The sequence below is a fragment of the Ixodes scapularis genome, unplaced genomic scaffold, assembly GCF_016920785.2.
Source record: "Ixodes scapularis isolate PalLabHiFi unplaced genomic scaffold, ASM1692078v2 PGA_scaffold4__175_contigs__length_147842914, whole genome shotgun sequence".
Lineage (NCBI taxonomy): Eukaryota > Metazoa > Arthropoda > Arachnida > Ixodida > Ixodidae > Ixodes > Ixodes scapularis.
Genome location: NW_024609879.1, coordinates 117,322,319 through 117,342,158, shown reverse-complemented (window position 1 = coordinate 117,342,158; position 19,840 = coordinate 117,322,319).

Here is a 19,840-nt window from a genome sequence, read left to right as displayed (position 1 = left end):
CTGATTTAGATCTGTGGAAAGGAAGGAGACTTCCTGGGCCTGAAACTCAGTAGCGACGTGTCGGTAATAATGGTTTATAGCGATGAGAAAGGGGGACCTGTTGAAAGTTTTCGACGTTTTAATGGAACACGTACAGAAGCGTAAACACCTAGCAGTATGGCTGAATGAGGGAAAACAACACTTAGAAGAACAGAAAGAAAATATGCCAAAGAAAGAAAAATGAAATGCAGGAATTATGAAGCATAGGGCACTATGGAATTATAATAATATGAAACTGTTTAGGGAATACGGAAATGAGTCATGGTACCGGAATTGTCTTTTGGCAATGCGGCAATACATGAAATCTGAGGTCCGTTGAACTTAGAAACCCGGCAGAGGAGAGTGGGCCGACTCGCACTGAGGCGCATAGAAATGAACCAAGTGAAGGAGTGCAGGGAGACATGGGCTGGGCATCTTTTGAGGCTAGCGAGGCGATCAGGAAGTTAAAATATGAACAAAGACTGGACACAATAAGGATACACGATAAACGAGAAAGGTATATAAACATGCATGAAAAGTTTGAACACTAAATGAACAAATCAAACCCGAAAACTAAAATTCAAATACTAACAGTTAAGTGCAAGGGAAGGACAGACTACCTCTGTGAAAAACGAAGTAAAAGAAGCCGAGAGAAAATGATGCAGGAAAAATCAACTTTGACTATGTATAGGGGACGAAAACAGGAAATTAGGAAGGAACATTGGTAACATAATTTACTGTGGCGTCCGTTGTTATTCGAGGCTAGAGCAGGAGTATACACGAACTCATCTCTGTGACGTCACGGCGCGGTGGTGGCGCGTCGGTCGCACTTCCGGACTGGGGCTGTGGGCAGAAGTCCCCATGCCAGACCTGTATTCCTGCGTTGTATTGAAAAGAAACCGGAAAAAACCTGCCGCCTCGTCAAAACGCCGCGACTGGGGCCGTACCAAAAGTGTCGAGAAAGGTTTGAAGGTCAGCTTTCACGTGCTCCGTTCGTCCGAGAATCTGGATATGTGCCGTGAAAAGGGAAGAGCAGACGCCGTCGGACAACGATTGCTTGGGTAAGGGTAAGAAGCACTTTGGGTTGAATTAACGGATACTTGTGGTCATCAGATTTATTTGTTTTGTTCCAACATGAACGCCAAAAAACTCTCAAGTTGTGCGGACCACCTGTGGACTCCGTTCAGTGCGTCTTCAAGTTCAAACGGCCGCCTGATCGTTCGAATTATCGTCTGCTCTTTCAAACATTTCTGCTTGTCATGTGCTCTCTTAGACGACGCCGGTCTGTAGACCAAATGTCGGCCCTGTACTTGCGATAAGAAGTGAATGCAGGCCTCAAAAGACTTAAATTTGAAGGTTGGTAAGCAGGCTCGATGTAAATAGTAGATACAAGGAGATGTTGGTCATTGCTACCAGTGACCAACACCGACTTGTTATGCCTAATTCAGTTGGTCCGATTCTGCTTGCGATTTTCAGTATCGTCGTCGACCATCTCAGCTACGGTTCACGCTTTTGCAGCCCGAGCGGCGTCGCGACTGAAAATTTTGAACAAAATCTCATCACGCGAATCAGGCTTTAGCGTACAATCTGCGGCGTCCACGCGGAATGAATCGCCACATGACCATTATTCACGTGAAGTTTTGCGGTGTAACGAGCCTCGGTAATTTCGCTGACGCCGCTCAAGATAGTCAGACATCGCCAGAAAGGCGTAGAACCATCAATTCGAACGCGAAAAAGGGCAGGGGGACTCACACCGACGCCGACAACATCGTATTTCAATGGTTTGTTTATGGGCGACGGCGAGCTTCTTGCCCCATCGCGCATGCGCGGCTCCGGTGGCGTCCGCTAGGGGCGCTCCGGGCGCTCCGGTTTGTTTGTAAACATGAGTTGGTTTATTGACGACTAAGATATATCGGACAGAGTATGAAGAAATGGATACGCGGTGTGCCGTTTGCAAAGGGGAAGACGAAAGCATGTGGTGTTGAGGTGCACAGGGCTTGCTCCCGCCGTCCCGGAGCGGGCGACGGATTTGGCCGGAGCGCTGCAGTTTGCAGACGAGAATGGAAGAATGGATGATAACTGCATTTTAATAACAAAGAGGAGATTCGAAGACTAGTGGAAATTACCTGGGGAGATTTTAAATCGCGTACAACTACCACAACTAAGGACAGGCGGGACAGAGGAAAGTTACGACTCCCTACCGCGTGGCTCCGGTCTAAAGTCTCCAGCCTGTCTCCCCGTAGGCCAAGTTCGGGGGTAACGCCGACTAGGTTTGACCAGAAAAAGAAAATTGGCGCCTCCCTCACCTGGGGGGAAAAGGCGAAAGGTAAAGTTTTTAGTTTTTTTTTTTTTTTTGTTAGATCCTTCGAAGGTCATCATGGTGATTTCCCACACCGCCTGGTGATAGTTACAAAATTGCTGAGAGTAAGCAAATTAGCGAAGGAAAAAAAATCACACTTTTAGTTTTTAACTTCTAGGCTAGGTGGTGCAAGCTACCACCCGATACAAAGGGTACAGCTGTTAGCATCCACCCATCCATCCGTCCACCCATACTTCGCCGAATCTTTAGAAAAGTTAAGAAATAATTCGACTTTGTCGACTCCTAAGATTCGGCGCAAATTTTCGATTGGGCAAATGTTTGGCCCATCGCAATAGTGTTCCTGCAGAGACAAGAAAATAATTATCTTTTTCTACTCAACTGATAGATCACCCGCTTCACAGTTTCTGTGCTTTCCTAGGAGCTGCAGATCTTTTCAAATAAGGTTTTTGCAAACCTCTCCTCTAAAGGCGTAAATGCGCCAGGGTTCATAGCAGGACATCTGGAGGAACTTCTTGCAGATTGCTGAACAGAGAAGGTCTTCTGGCTGTTCTGGCACGCAAGCGAAGATTCTTTGCCACATCATCCTCGTGTACCAGATTGGGAATGCACGCCAAAAAGCACTCTTCAAGCTTACCCACGAAACTAGGCAAGGGTCTGTGGAAACAAAGTGAGCTCCAAAAATGCCCGTGTCGTCCTGTGGGCTTAGCACGTGGTACGATTCGATCTGCTTGCAAATTTCAGGTGCAACGTCGCTCCTACATAAGAACGAAAAACGAAAACAAATGTGGGCGGAAGCTTAAGTGCTGCGTTCACGGGGTTTCTGCCGCACGAGACTCAAAGACGCGATTAGGATCGCACGAAATGGGGGAGGCACTCACTTGATCGAATGACGTTTTAGCGAACGCCCACGTTTGACCGAATCACACTTTAGCGAATAGTCGGACGCCGCGATTCGGCGTTTTCGGGTGGGCTAAGTGGGTTCATAATTTTTGCAATGAGCCGCCGCAGACTGTCGCCGCGAAGCAGCGTAAGCGCAGCGCGGCGGGTGGGTCAACGCGCGCCCCCGTTATTCGCTAAAACGTCCATTCGCTTAAATGTCGCTGTTCGGTAAAACGCCATTCGCTCATGTAATATGGACCCATGAAACGGGCTTGAAACGAAACCGAGGAAAAACGAAACTATACCTCTCACTTCGGAACTCCTTCTGGAATAAAAAGAACAAGACTTTCAACTTGCTGGAGTTTCCGCACCGTATCGCAGCGCAGCAGCGCCAAGGCATCCTCTTCCGAAAGCACCAGAACTTCAGAAGTCAAATTAGCGCTGACCGATCGAACACCACTTTTCCCCAGAACACTCGGTTAGGAAACTTACCCTTGAAACTTGGACCGCTGGCGGCCATCGAGAGCAAACTAAATTAAAGCCCCTCTATCCTGGGAAAGCGGTGCCTTTCATTCAGGCGTTTCCCCAGGAATTGAAATTAGGGGGGGAGGGGGGGGGGGGTGGAGTCTAAATTTTTAGGAGCGGGGGTGGCTAGGGGGGTGGGTATTGAGAATAGAGGAGTCGTTGCCAATTAAGGGGGTGCCTTCAGAAAAACAAGAGGGGTGCCCCCTAGGGGTGCGTAGGGAAATCACTGAATTCATTGTTGTGGAAATGCTCGAGATACGTGTCGCGGCCAACTTCTGAGAAGAACATGGCGCCTGAAATCTAGCTCAGTGTTGTGCTGTGCCGCCATGATCTTCCCAAAAAACTTCACGTTGCACGTGCCTTGTCAATCGACGCACCTTGTGCTACTTTTGAAACATGAAGGAGCTTTAAACTAAATACGATAACAGCGCCACCCTTTAGCGACGAGTTAAAGGGATTCTGAACCGAAATTCGGATTTCTCAAAATAAGCTTGCAGAAGTGTTCGACAGGGCGCCATAAACTACGAAACATCACTCATATAGCCATATCTCGAGCGGATGGCCGTATTTCTGAAAAATAAAGGAGCGAACGGGGGAAAATGTTGACGTCCTCTTATCGTAGAAGAGTTGAGAAGGAGAAGAAATGGCCTCGCTCCCTCTTTTCTCAGCGCCCTCGCGGAGTCGAAGCGAAAAGTGGAGGAAATGGGAATCGCGAGGTCACGCTTCTTTTCGGCCTCGTGCGAGTGCGCTCTTCTCTTACAAAAATACAACGATCCGTTGGATATACCGCTTTATGAGTGACGTTTTGGGATTTTTGATTCTGCGTTGTTTTCTGAAATTCGATTTTCGGTTCAGCATCCCTAAAGGGATACGTCAACGAAATTCGAAATATAGCCGTCATGTAGAGATTCTGCGTGTAGGAATGCTTTCGCATTCTTACAGATAAACGGTCTTAAGTGTCTTCTGTAATTTTAATAGAATAGGGTGTTGTTGCACGCAGGGGCACGCTTCATTTTGTAAGGATGTAAAAAGGGTGCGGAAAAGGGTTCTACACTCAAGTGAGAACACCTTTTAATTTTTGAAGGGTGTTTGCTGCATTGACAGCCACTTCTAACTGCTTGTTTTAGCGAATATATCGAAAGACTGCCAGTCACAGAACTTTAAACGTGGGGAGAGCTTCGTTGAACTTGGATATGCTATGCTCTACCTGAACTTTTGACTACGGCGAAGCTACGCTCGAAGGTCGGACGCCTTCGCGATTCCGGAGAAGGTGAGACACCAGCGTAATTCCGGAGTGTCTGAATTGTCGAGTTGATAAGGTGGCGGAGCAGTTCACAAGGTCGTTATTTCCACGTCGTAATACACAGCGTGCTTTAAAAAAACAGCTTTTTGACTCAAAAATAAAAAAAAAATGCATCACCGAATGCTCAATCTACGCTCAAATACAGTCCTAGCAGTCCAAATTAGATGCTAAAGTTTCGAGTTCAACCCTTATTCAAAAGCTGTGAGTGATTTTCTTCTTTTTTTTCATTTAATGAAAAAATGGGGCTTGCTAATCCCTACTGAAAAAAAAGTATATGAATGTACATAAGAACTGATATCCAAAGACTGATATGCGACATATGAAACTGATATCAACTCTCCAAAAACTGATATGCGATATAAGAACTGATATGAAATACCCAAAACCTGACATGCGACATATAAGAACTGATATGCAACATATGCCAACTGATATGAATTTGTCAAATAAACATGTCAGAAATAAATTAATGCAATTTTTTTTTTCAGTGTACGACGTGCCGCGCGGGAAAGCAAACAAGTGGCTTGGAACCGCAGTGGAGCGGCTTGGTTTACTGGCTTTCAAATAATTACGGCATGAGCGTTTACTTTTTATTAAGAGATTCGTCCCCTGAGCCGTTCTAAATACTCTCAGAGGTATGACATTGCTGAAAAAAATCCAACACGCTGAAAATATTATTTATTGCGTAGGTGGTCACCGAAAAACTCCGTACTTACAAAACGACCTGTATAAAAGGCGGAAACGCAGAGCTCCGAAGTAGTTATTGAGTGTGCGGTTGTATTCATGTTTGTTGTGCCGTGTATGTGTATGCACTCAATGTATTTGTTCAACTGATGCTAGTGGTATTCGTAATGTATCTACATGGTGGCGTGGATAAATAAATATATTTTTGGAGCACATGAATTGGGCGGTACCTAGCGCCACCTAGCCTAGTGTATGATATGCGGCATATGAAACTGATATGAAATAGTGAGTTCTGATATGAAAAAGGTGTCCAATAAACATATCAGAAAAAAATTCATATATTTTTTTTTCAGTAGGTTTTCGCTCGTTTTTGAGTAACGGCATGGCGCCCTCCAGCTCCATATATTCGAAAATGCCTTTGGCCGTAATTTTTTCACTGAATATATTAGAAAATAGCATAAACTTCCAATGAGATAAGCGTTGGTCTTGTAACATTAGCATTTGGTTCGAACCGCTATAGCGACACATTTGAGCAGAAAATGAGCGTTCGAAGATCCATACTTTATTTAAAAAAAAAAAAAGAATATTTTTAATATCCTGTATTTTTCTTTTTTTGAGTGGTACATACATACAATTATACATAAAATTATAAAAGCGAAAAAGGGACGTCGTGCACAAAATAATACGTCTTCTATGTCCATCTTTCTTTTTCATAAAATACTCACCAACACAGCTCAGCCGTCCGAATACACACAAGATATTGTCGTCAGTGGCCTGCGCCGCGTCTATTTCGTCGAAACACCGCTACATGGAAAATGATCAAAGACAGGCGAAAGAAATCAATGTCATGTATCTGCCATCTCATTGGAAGAGTACGGTAAACAATCATAGCCAAGTATTCCATTTACCTATACGTTCCTTATAGAGCAAAAATGTGTATAATATGTCGTATTGTTCTTACATGTGGTATTATAGGACATGTGGGATATTACTTTTTTCAGTAGGGCAAGCCTAAAAAAAATAAACAAGTTTGACTTACGGTGAAACGCGCTTTTGATGAAAATGTTTTCTTAACAGTGTGCTTTGTCCGTCGGCAGCAGCTTTCTGCCAGCTGCAATGATCGGGGCATATGCGGAACTTTCCAATGAATATTTTCGTATCGTGCTACGCAAGTGGCAGTGCTTCTCGGGCTATGTACTGCTTCCTGAACTGTTCCACCTTTACGATGTCAACAAATATCAAGTCAGGAGATCTGTTCAAAGCTTGCACGGTTACCATTTTTTATGTCCTCTGCCTAGCTACATTTGCTGAGAGCGTCGTTGGTAAGTAGGAAATATTTTAGTGTTGCAAGCTTATGACCTCGACGCTTTAGTCACAGACTTGAGTTTCATTTTTCTCTGAAATTCAAAATTTTAGGCGGATTTAGTGTTTGTTTGCTTCATGCCAAATGATTTTTTAGGGGCGAAGCTCTTTAGGGTCTAGCCTTGTCCATCCGTCCGGCGTCCGTGCTCACATCGATTTCCATCCCATTTGTCTGTCCTGAATGAAACGTTGCATATAGCCGCTCAGCGTCTATACAGGAGAGGGCGCTGCGATCAAATGCGTATATAATCGCATTAAACTTTGCATGCATTGGCTCAACATTTATAGACGAGAGGGCGATGAGGTCAAGACTCAAATGCTCAAATGCGTATATAACCACGTTCCATACCACACATTCTCTTTCTTTCATCAACCGTTGACTTAAAGGCGGGCGCTCAAAATTTTCTTCAGCGTGGCAGAAGATTCCCCCTCTTTTCTTTTTTTCCTCCTCCCCTTTCCTCCTCCATTTTCCTCCTCGCTTTTTACGGCCTTCTCGCACGAGTGCTAATGGGCTTAGCGGTTCCCCGACAAAATCTCCATACCCCTTCAAGGTTCTCTGCTTCAATCCCAAACACCAGGGATTAGTTAGGCAGGCTGGATATGAGCTCGGAAGGGTTCGAGCTGGCTCGCTTTTCTTCTTTTTTTTTTTTTGCTCTTTTTTTGCAGCTCTAAAACACACTCAGATAGTCAACACCAACTAGCCCAACAACAAGTTCTTTTACATTCAGATACTTCCGCATGCGGCCACACACGCTACAATACCGCATATTTATCTCGAGTGAACGGAACTTGAACATCACAGCAGAAGGAAAAAAGATGGGTATTTTTATCTGAACTTTGAGCTCTACCCAGAGAGTTGAAAATTGGTCGTTCTAACAACGGCACACTGAAGAGTGATTGTATCACTATACTGTTTTTGTTTTTTGTACAAAGTAATAATCATGAGTAATTACAGGTCAAAGATATTGCAGTCAGAGGGACACAGTCTGACCATTTCTGGGGCATAACATTTAGGTTCGTACTACGGGTGCTTTCTCGAGTGACAGTTGCCTCGTTGAAGCTACTAAGAAGAGTAAAAACTTCCATAAAAAGTGAAACGGTTTATGGTATATTTCATATATGAAAAAAATTACATAAAGTGGTAGGCTTAAACAATCATGTCGTATTACACCTGAGACTGCGGTGGAAGAAATCGGAAGAACTTTCAGTAGAAGGAACAGACACAGAGAACGTCTCAAACTCAGCTCTTAAACAATTTGGCAATTTTTGAATATAGTCATGCGGACTAACTGTCCCCAAGTACAGAAAGAAATGCAGTAGAAATGCAGAGCTCTATTGTGTTTTTTATGTCCATACTTGTCTTTCGCGCTGTACGGCAATTAAAATAAATTCTGCAGTATCTGTAGATTATGCCTTGTTATGTTGTCTCTACAAGAAAAGTAACCAAGCAAGTTCGGTATCGTGCCACAATTTGTGCATATACAATTTTATGTGCGATTCAACGTCAAAACAGTACTTCCGCGGGAAATAATGCATCCGTCGTTCTTCGTCTTCCTGAAGCTGTCAACCACCGGTCTTGGCTACAGGACTTTTGGGTCCACAAAATATCACGCCGAGTATAAAATTCGCCTTTTCTACCAAAAGTACTGGAAATTATTTATTTTTCAAACAGGTCGGGTGGTGATGCGTGTTTGAGTGTAGGATCGTTGACTGGGCACTGGTTTGCGCCAAGAGTGCAGTGTTCCCTTTCATGCTGCCTGCGACGGGTGTTGAAATTTGAATATAGTCGAAATAAAATCAACTTAGAATTATTCTAAACTTGCGCTTTCTTCAGGCATCAAGATTTTGATCGTACCTTTTATTCATTGTCGTCTTCGATGAGGGAACAACTTGCCGAGGAGGCCGCGCTGTCCGCGTACGCGGCTTGACAGGTCGCGAATGCCTTTCACGAATCTTTAAAGACCAAGCATAAAAATGAAAGACGCTTACAAATCTCTGTAACGCGAAATTAGAGCGCAGCCACTTTACGCCAATGAAACCAACTTTATGTTTTGGACAGACGTCTTGCGAGAGTGCAGTATATTTAATTATGCCTAATAAATTAAATGTTTAGGACTAAGTAACAAACTTTTTTAAATGTATTAAGAACCGAAATGTCAATTGGAAAGTTCTAGAGCTCCTTGACAAGCACCCGATTAGCTGTTTGCAACGTGGTACGGCTCGCGTGGCTTCCTTCTGACTAGAGTAATAAAACTTATGAAACATGACAAAATACTCCGTGATAAAGCGCCCGTTCCACCATAAACTCAATTTGGAATGTCCCAAGATGTGTGTTTATAGGACGAAAAAAAAAAAAGAGATGCATGCAAGAAGCGGTGCCCCACACCTTATTTATATCAGAAAAGAACTGCCCTCTGTTTTATATAAAACGTTTTTTTTTTTGTTTTTTTTTCACCTACTAGTGATATTAGAAAAAGAAACGTGCAAATTAACGCTTTGTGAATATGAGCTATACGGCCAGGCGAAAATTGGGTTCAAGAAAGAACGCAACTAAAACCGAGCGATTGCCTAAAATTCGCTAATTAACCTTTTAATTAGAAAAGAAAACGGCATCATGTATTTAGAAAGTTGTTGGCCATATAATCGCAACCCACCAAACCGTCCATTCTTAAAAAGATGTGACGCGCGTACACTATTATACGGCGTCCTGATACGGCGTCCTCCTGATTTGGGCGCGAAAATATAGTTCTGATTTTATGTGGGCTCCATCTCCGCGTGGCGCAGCCTAACGCCATGAAGCCAAAGCGACAAATCATGCGCATCGCTGTGATAACGCCACTGTAAAAGGGGCGAGGAGTGCGGCGGCCGAAAAGATTGCGGTAACACGATTCGCGTCCAAATGAGGCTTTTTAGGACGCCGTGAGCCACTTCACGTGCACTACATCTCTTTAAAAATGAATGACTTGGCGTTTTTGATAATTACAGATAAGGCACAAACCGCAAGTGCGTAACCTGACGTCTTTTCTAAAAAAAATGTGTAGTCGTTAAAAAAAAAAAAAAATCGCCCTGTATAAGCACGATTGTAAGGCAGTTCTTTACGTCCGGCGACATCATTACGGCATGGAAGGAGGCGTTGACCCCAGATCATACGCTGTGTATGATCTGTGGTTACTGTTTTTTTTTTTCGTACGAGGATGAGCAAACATTTGATACCAAATAAAATAGTTTTAGCATTCACCAAATTCGGCTTGTTTACTTGTTTCAAATCGATATTTGATTTGATTACACTTATTTTGTACCCGCATACGCCTACTTTATTTCCTAATGAGTTGCAAGTGATAATTACATTGTTTCTCTTTGTCGTGGGAGGTCATCACAATTTATTATTAACTATAGGAGCTATGCGATTACGCGGAGGAGGCGCATTTGAAGATATTTAAAATTGTTCTAACTACACAAATATCTTCAAACGTCTTGCTGTTTGGGTCCTTTCCTACAAGCAGGACCAATAATAAAGCCAAAACCTTATAGAGGAGACTATCTCTATCAACTCAACGCGAAAACACGATGTGAAGCGTGTCTGCGTACGTTGGAAAAGAGATGGCAGCGAGGGCAAACCATAGCGTCGAATGTCCATGCATCAAAATGTCCGTGCACCGAAATATCCGCGCACCCAAAAGTCCCACACCGAAAAGTCTTTGCAGCAAAACGGTCGTACACTGAAATGTCTGTGCACCAAAAAGTCTGTACCGAAATGCCCTACAGCAAAACGCTCTACACCGAAAAGTGCTAGACCCACTACGGATGCGATCCTCCGTCACCTCTGCCGGTTTACGAACCATAATGATTCAGAACCACTGGTCTATGGAGCGCCATTCCTGATATACAGAAAACGCCGCTCGTACTTCCCGTTGCCGCCATGAATCCGCCTAAACAACGAAAGATGCCAAATCAGATATTTATAATAAAATTGATACTTCAATGACTACTCATTTGAGCAGAACAAGGTATTAGTGCTCTTACAACAGCAAGAATCGTCCTCCAAACCAATGCTAAAAAAGGGCCAATGCAACTCGTTGGGAAGAGCAAGTGCCAAGCTCGCTCAAAACAGCTACTCGGTTGGTCCAGCTCCTTGTCGCAGGTGTGCCGGCTGGCTTCTGGATAAGCTTTTCAAATCCTTGACGCTCTCATTTTCTTCACCCCAAACTTGTCAAAAAAAAAAAAAAAGAACAGGCAGCGGGCAAAAAAACAAGAAAAAAATCGGAAAATGGCGAGGAGGAAACGAGAGGTGATTTCCTCCTTTCATAGTGGCGAGAAGGAAAGTGAGGGTCGGGTTCCTTCTCTCTGCTTGCGGGCCGGCCTTTAAGCGGTGGGGATGCCTTCCCACGGCTTCTAACGAATCCAAGCCGATCCGCTAGAAGAACTACTGGCTCTGACTTTTCACCGACCATAAAGCAGTAATAATGAAGTCGAAATGCAACCCGGAACTCAGCACTACCCATGAGCAGTAAAAAAAAAATCAGCACCATCAGCACTACTTATGAACAATAAAATCTGTATCATCAGCACCACCAGAGCTTCGCCCCAATCAACATCATTTACCACGTGGAGATGCGGCCTCCTTTTTGTGTTCCATTTGTACAAGTGTGTGTGGAATGCCCACCAGAAGTTATGAATCATTGTCATATGTTGATAATGGTTATGTTGTTATTAAGACAATGGCAACTATAGTTTCGTCCAATCCAATTCAATATTTCAATTACTTTTTCTTATTTTTGTCACTTCGCTCATTGATTCACGGCGTATTTAAGAAACTTGCCTTTAGTTGGTTTTTGATTTTGTGAAAGCTTCTCCATGTGCCCGACTTCATTTGAACCCGACATTTTTACGGACACAGAGTTGTACAAAATTGACAACATTACGAAACTGTAGGTTAACAACGCCAGCCAATAAAATTATGCCATAATGAGATTGATGTCTGAAGAAAAAGAAAACATACTTTAACACTTTACACTTTTTTTACATTCATCACAAGCGCACCCAACAGAAGACAGAATTTGTCCACAGAATTACGAATTACTTTATGCTTGAACAAAGGCACCTCTGACATGTAAAGCGCGGAATCGTATATCGGCTCAAATGAAGTAAGGGTCATAAATATTGACCTATTTAAACTGTCGGGCGGAAGTGATGATATTTCTGGAAGCAACAACTTCCACCAGGCAAACAAGCTCCGGCCTCGAGCAAAGGTGTGTGCTGAAGACTTGGACAGTTATAATTTCAAGTGCTCAGATCAGGCACGTAGCCAGGGCGGGGAAGGGGGGGGGGGGAGGGCCCCCCCCCCCCCACCGAAATCGTCCATTTTGCTGGGACCTCCTCTCCCCCTCCCCCTCATACAGCATTTTGTCTTGGGCGCCCCCCCCCCCCCCCCAAACAAAATCCTGGCTATACGTGCCTGGTTCAGATATAGGTATCATGTGAAGCGGAATAGGCGGCTGGCTAGGGACAACATTTAGTTGTGTATCCATAAGAAAAATGTGTTCATTGTCCCAAAATTTAATGTATATTAAAACCAGCGTGGCTCATGTGCTGGTTGCGTACCGGAAAGACAACTTGTTACCCTCTCACAGAAGGAGTGTTCCGTAAGGTTCGATTGCATATGATTTCAGAAGGGTTTTATGGTACATATCTTGTAACCTAACAGGACAAAAATATGCCACCCAATTTAATGACACTTAAAAGAAACAAGGCTTGTTTCTTCGGCATCGTAATGTGTCATATTTAATTATCGTACACTTGGTATGAATCCTAAACTGTCAATGCATGATGTTAAATTCTTAAACTTATTGAGGTAGCCATTTGGGTCAGTTGGCTCATGATCACATAAAAAACCTGAAAAAAACGCACACACTAATACGAGGAAGTAGAAAGACAAAAGCACACTGGGAACTGGTTTTTATTTGTGAAAACTAATCATATATATAGCTTTGAACTAACACAAACTCTCTCCTAAGTTCTGTGTAACTCGCGCAAAAAGAAAGTATACTCATTCCCCGATAAGGAAAGGGACGTGTCACGTATGCATTGTTTGTCCTTTGCCTGGATTTCAAAGGCCTTGTGCAATTCTCTAGAGACCCTATCCGTGTATCTAGCCAGAAACTTACGGTCGCCAAAGGACGGTGCACATGGGCGACGACTGCAGTGAGTGGCAAGATGTCAGATGGATTGGCCTTCGTCACCGCGGCGTGTTCGCGTGCACGATCATTGAAGCACCTTCCCGTTTGGCCTATATAAGACGAGCCGCATGACGTAGGAATGTTGTAGGCAACACCCGTAGTACACTCCTTGTATTTTGTGCTGTGCTGAAATCAGAGGGATCTTTCGATACAATGGGACTGTTGATCCTACTGCACGGAGTGTACTACGAGTGTTGTCTGCAAAATTCCAACATCACACGACTCGTCGTATATCGGCGAGACGGGAAGGTGCTTCAATGATCGTGCGCGTGAACACGCCGCGGCGACGAAGGCCACTCCATCGGGACATCTTGCCACTCACTGCAGTCGTTGCCGATGTGCCCCGTCCTTTGGCGATACCAGGTTTCTGGCTAGACACCCGGACAGTGTTTCTAGAGAGCTGCATGAGGCGTTCAAAATCCAGGCAAAGGGAGAAGAATGCATAAGTGGCACGTCCCTTTCCTTATCGGTGAATGAGTATTCCTTCTTGTTGCGGGGATTACACAGAGCTTAGGAGAGAACTGTGTTAGCTCAAAGCTATATATATGATTAGTTTTCTCAAATAAAAACCAGTTGCGAGTGCGCACTTCTCTGTCTACTTCCTCGTCCTTGTGTTTTTCTGCTGCTTTTTTAGGTGATCATAAACTTCCCTACAAAAAGATGAGAATAATTACATAATCCTAAAACATGTTCCAGAATCGCAGATGAAACTGGGAATTCACTTTGTATTGGACCAAGAATTTGTTGAGCGCCGGAGCAAAGTTCCTAATACTATTCGCACGAGAACTTATCTAACAGCCGTACTAAATAACGTGAGTACTTGAAAAAAAAAGGAATTTGTATTATTAAACCTTGTGGATCGAACAAAAGCTATGACGCATCATGAAACAGCGAGAAATGTGTGGGTTTGAACAAAATAAAATAAATAATAAATATTATTTTTCATGTACGATAATTGTAATTTACCACAAGGGTGCAGTTTGTAAAGGGAGCCAAGGGCTCGTCAAGGTGTTCCGAGACAGCTTTTTTCCTTGGTCTCCTCCAACGATACCACATTGATGGTAATAAAACGTATTATAATTAAATTGTATATATATTTTTTAAATATTGAAGAAAACTATATCCACTAAGAAAGCTTTATAGAACTGGTGGGCTTCAAAAATTGCCTTATTCCCCTACATAACAAGAAAAAATATGCTGTGTGTCATTAGGATGCATGATTGAGTACAAAATAAATGGTGGCAAGAAAAAAATTACGACTTTGGTCCCATTCCTCGTTTTGTTGGATCAAAGGCTAGAACTGCCCATAGAAATGCTTTTCTTGTTGGTATTTGATGAGGAGTTAGTTAGCTTTGTACTGATCGCTATGGAAAGTTCGTTTTCGGTTGTGATACCTTGAAATGGATATAGTTTTATTTTATCAATGGTTTCATAAAAACAAATGTATGAGGCAGTCTTGTGGCAAATTGTACTGCAGCAGCATGAGAAACAAACGCTTCTAATTTCAGTGAAGTTTGATTTCGATGTAGCTCACAAAGTAGTTATTTGATTTTACAATAAGCGGGTACTGCCTCTCCTCAAACTGAGCTCACTGGGAAATTTCCGTTTTTTACCGTCAGATGATAGCTTCTTTGTGAAAACGAGAGTGTAATTTCGCTAGTTTTCTTTTTTAACGACTACTGAGGTCTTTTGACACACTCGATCCACGCCTTAAATATAAGAAGCTGAAATACTATATGGACATTATTTAATTTTAAAAGAATGGCACAATGTACCCGGTACCATCGCCAACCAGCGCTTAATGAAAAATTGCGTTTGGTACCTCTTACGCTTACCCTGCCACATTTTATACCCGTATCTAAGTATCTAGGAAAACATCTTCTTTCATTCAGACTTTAACTTATCTTTTATTTTGTGTATTCTCAAAGTGATACTATTTTTTCCTGGCTTCAAATTTAAAACTTGTTTGGTTTTTCTGTTCTTAGATTTTGCAGAAACGATTGTAAACCTATCCCCGTTGTCACACCAAGAAAAAAAAAAAAAGAAGCTTTGTGAATTATTCACGCGCTGCGCGAAATAGTTCTTACAAGATTTGGTTGTCGAAAAAAGAAACGACGCCTTAGGGTATTGAAACGCATACGACTTGATAAATTAAAGTCCAGCTTATCTCAGTTGCATATACATATGAATCTTAATTGAACACATGGAAGAGGAAATTAGTACCGTTCTGCAAAGAACCAGATGTTGTTTTTTTGTTCTTTTACTATGGTTCCTGAGGTGGCTAAGAGTATAGATTTGTGCAATTATAATTAATGTTCAGTCCTTCGATTTTTAGGTCCAACTGCTCATGAAGAACATCAAGTATCCGAAAGTGGACCTCACTCTCGTTGGAATCACAGAATTGACAGTACGAAGTGTCTACGTCGAATATAAAACGCCGTATGATATTGAAAAGCTAAGATTCGAATGTTTTGCCGTCATATTTCCTGTGATGCTAGTCACATTATTCCTCTTTTATGCATTCATTCATTTTAATTCATTTGTTTATTTTTTGTGCTCATGAACAGCTTGACACCTTGGTAATGATGCACAACAGAATGTTCACAGGTTAGTTACAAAAGTCTCAAAAGCTACGAAATTTGGGTTAAAAACATCAATATCTGCTCTGAGGGTATTGTAGAAGTGTTGAATACGGGTCATGGGACTGGTTTGGATGATGTGATTAACATGGAAAGTTGGAGAAACTCGCAAAACTCGACTCAGAACGTGAATATTATTAGCAGATGTGAGATCTGGGCAATCAATTAATCCATGAATACATCTATACAAGAAAACAAGATCGCGTTCACGCCGTCTGGAACTCAAAGTTGGGCATTTGCATCGTTCCAAGAGTCTCGCATGAGCATAATAAACGGTACGACCAACGTAACGAACGTAAACAATTCGAAGAAAACGTTTTTGAACATTTTCAATCATTTCTTGGCTCGTAGAACTAATACAATTCCAGACTACAGAGGAAAACTCCAACTTGGTCCGGATTAACGAGAAATAAACCGAAGAATACAGGTTGATGTGGAGAACTCACGCGTGATTCTAGAAATTTCACCCAGCTTACCCAAGAGAAATTTATAAGGTTTATAAGGTTGTTATAAGGTTCTACAGAGTGCCCCAAGCATAGCTGCTTGGGTCGTTCAATCTCTAGCGCTCACAATGGATGATTTTTAATTTCAACACTTTTCCTGCGTTAAAATAAAAATAAAAATAACTGGAACCCCTTGGAAACTGCATTCTATCAGTGGACGTTTCTTTAAGGAAGTTGCCTTCTGAGCTGCCCCACATAAGCTAGGTATTGCAGCGAAAAGAGGCGATTTTGCCCATGCAAATTTCAGAAATTAATAATTCTTTGTTTAATAAATCCACAAGATACATCCGACGTCATCATGAGAATGTTATACGGAATAATCATGAAACATTTTGAAGAGAACGCCGTATTTAAATAAATAACAGCAAAAGACGCATGTTCGACTTAAGTCATTATTGATAATTTAAATATAATCCGTATGGAAGGGTTGTAAATTACCTTGAGGGTGCAGCTAAATTATACAAATTATTATGAAAATATGGAAGAAAAAATATACCTTGATTAATATTTTCAAATCAAATAATCTTTTAGAGAGTAAAAACTAACACCCGAGATGGGATAATACTGCTTGTGTGCGCTGCGGATAAAATAACTTGTTCATTTATTCTAAAAAATAATTTATGACCAAATAATGGAAACGTTTGAACCAGCCCTTGGTTTCTTTCGTAAGAAAGGGGAACACAACGCTTTGGGACTGAATAACACGGACTCCAGGATACACCTGGAAGATGTAATTGAAAGGTTTCGGCGATACGTTGTGGATAAAGAGAAGTTTCGTGGCAGTGATTTGGTCATTTTACTCACAAGGTAAGTCTAAACACTCAAATAATTGTTGGTTCGGAATCCTCACTGGCGCTTTAATTATGGTTCTGCGTATAGTTATAATTCAACAAAAAAGAACAAATTATGTTTAGAAAATCCGGACCGGGCATATAACAGTCTGCAGACTAACGGTCTGGGTTTAAAAAATACATTACAATCCCATGTAAGAAAAAAAAAAAAAAAAAAAAAAGATCGGAATAAGGGAATTGAGCTTTGTGGATAAATGAGTTGTCTTAGAAGAAAACAAGAACTTTCAGTACATCTAAACTTGAATGTCAAAAGTTCTATAAACAGCAGTTTTCTTAGCCATAGCTATGATGCGCTAAGTCAAGCAAAATACAAATAAAAGTGCCAACTCACGAGGCAGCCCACGAAAAAAACGTATTGTAGAACGAAATCCTCGGTCGAGTAAAAATGTCACTCTTGTGAACCGGTGATCGAAAGTTTCCAAAAACGCCAATAAATCTGGGGAAGCCATCTGTAGTAAATCCTTCAATTTTTTTTTAGCCCATACATGTTTGGTTTTCTTTCATGTTTGGTATGTATGTTATACATCCCACGTATGTTTTCTAGGAGATTATAATCCGGAGATATTTTGATTGTCTGGCCGATTTCCGTTTAACGAGTTAGCTTTTTGGCAGCGCATCCATAAAGTATCTAAATAAATGTTGCTGTATTATTTTTATCAGGCGCCCTGCATGCCATTCTAGAGCAGGGATCTTCAAACCCCGGCCCGCCAGCCGAATGCGGCCAGTGGATAATCGAGGTTATTATAATGAAGCCCGGCCAGCTTCCAGCAGGTCCGCCGCGACCGGCGCAAAAGTGAGCTCGCGTAAGGAAACGGTGCTGCCTCGCGCATCAACCGCGTAAACGAAGATACCAGAAAAAAAAAACAAGATAAAACTGGATATTGTAAAGCGTGTCTTCTGGTCATATTTTTCATTGGGATTTGCCATCGCCAGCGTCGTAATTCCTATTCGATTGTTCTCTATCTAGGTCCCTACGTGTGTTCAAACTTCTTAACGTTCCTATGTTGGGTGTTTAGTGGCTTGTGTCGTATCTCAAGTACAACATATGGTCAGCATCGGTTCTATCACTCCCGTTTGTCTTTTGTTGCGACATTTCAAAGTTATGATTTTTATACTAGAATGGACAATTGGGCTAGTGCTTAATTGGTATACGTTCATGATGAAGAACAGCACGAAAAACGCAAGGACAGAGAGGAGGGAATTACGCACAGGACAAAGCGTTGACAATCAACTTTCTTCTTTTGATAAACACGCGAGCGTAGGGTCTTCTTTTTTCACTTTGGGGTCGCTTCTTCTTTCTCGTTTCTTCAAATGAGAAGTTATCCAAGATCGAAAAAAAGTAATCTCACTGTTCTTGAGCTTCACACAGCTTACGCACGTTGGTTTTCTTTTTTTGCTGTATGGTATAGCCTCAATTTTCTCCCTGTATAACTGAGTTTGGTGTTCGTACAAGATATTTGTGCCTCTGAACTGTGGTTCAGAGCAGCAGTCACTACAATGCATTGCTAAATGGGAGTATGCTCCACCTTTTAACGAACTGTGATGTTCGTCTAAGCATCTTCCCGTTTGCCCGACGTGTGAGTGTCCGCAGGAGATTGAGACAAACACCAAGCTCAGTTTTGTACGGAGATAATAGACCGATCTCACCAGCCAGTCTGACTACGCCACCGCTGCCGGAGTGCATCGAGGGAACTTCATATTTCTGGATCTCTGCGCTTGTGGAGCACGAGACGGCACGAACCCTCGCATGCACGGCCGTCCGTGAACTAAAGTTATGCCGGCATCACGCGTGCGCCGAACGCTTAGTGAAATCGGTCTATTTGAGGCGTACCATAAAGCAGAAAAGAAAACCGCGTGCATGATTCAGACATCTAAAGGTGACAGTTCACGAAATCCCACTTTTCTGCGGACACCCATACATAGAACAAGCGGGGAGATGCTTAAACATCAAACTTTGCAAACATCACAGTTGGTTAAAAGGTGGACCACACTCCTATTTAGCGATGTATCGCAGGGACTTCGGCTGTCAACCACGGTTCAGACACAAATATCTTGTACGAACACCACGCTCAGTTATCCAGAGAGATAACAGCAAAAAAGAAAACAAAGTGCCTAAGCAAACCATCTGCCAACCTCAGGGACAGTGAGATGACTTTTTTGGACCTTGGATAACTTCTCATTCGAAGAAACGAGGTACAAGAAGCAATTCCGCAGTGAAGGAAATAGCAGACGCTATGCCCGCGTGTTTTTCAAAATAAGGAAGTTGATAGTCAGCGACTTGTCCTCTGTGTAATTCTCTCCTCTGTGTCCTTGTGTTTTTCAAGCTGTTTTAGAGCGCGGCTCTTAGGTGCCCATTTCCGGCTTGAGCGGCGTCACCGCGTCGGCGTAACCGCGCGTTGCATTATGGGACGTTTTCCATAATGACGTCACACGTGACGACCCGAGTGGCGTCACGAGGGTCAGGGTTGACGTCACGAGGGTCATGGGTGACGCCATGGCGGCTAAATTTAGTGGAAAACT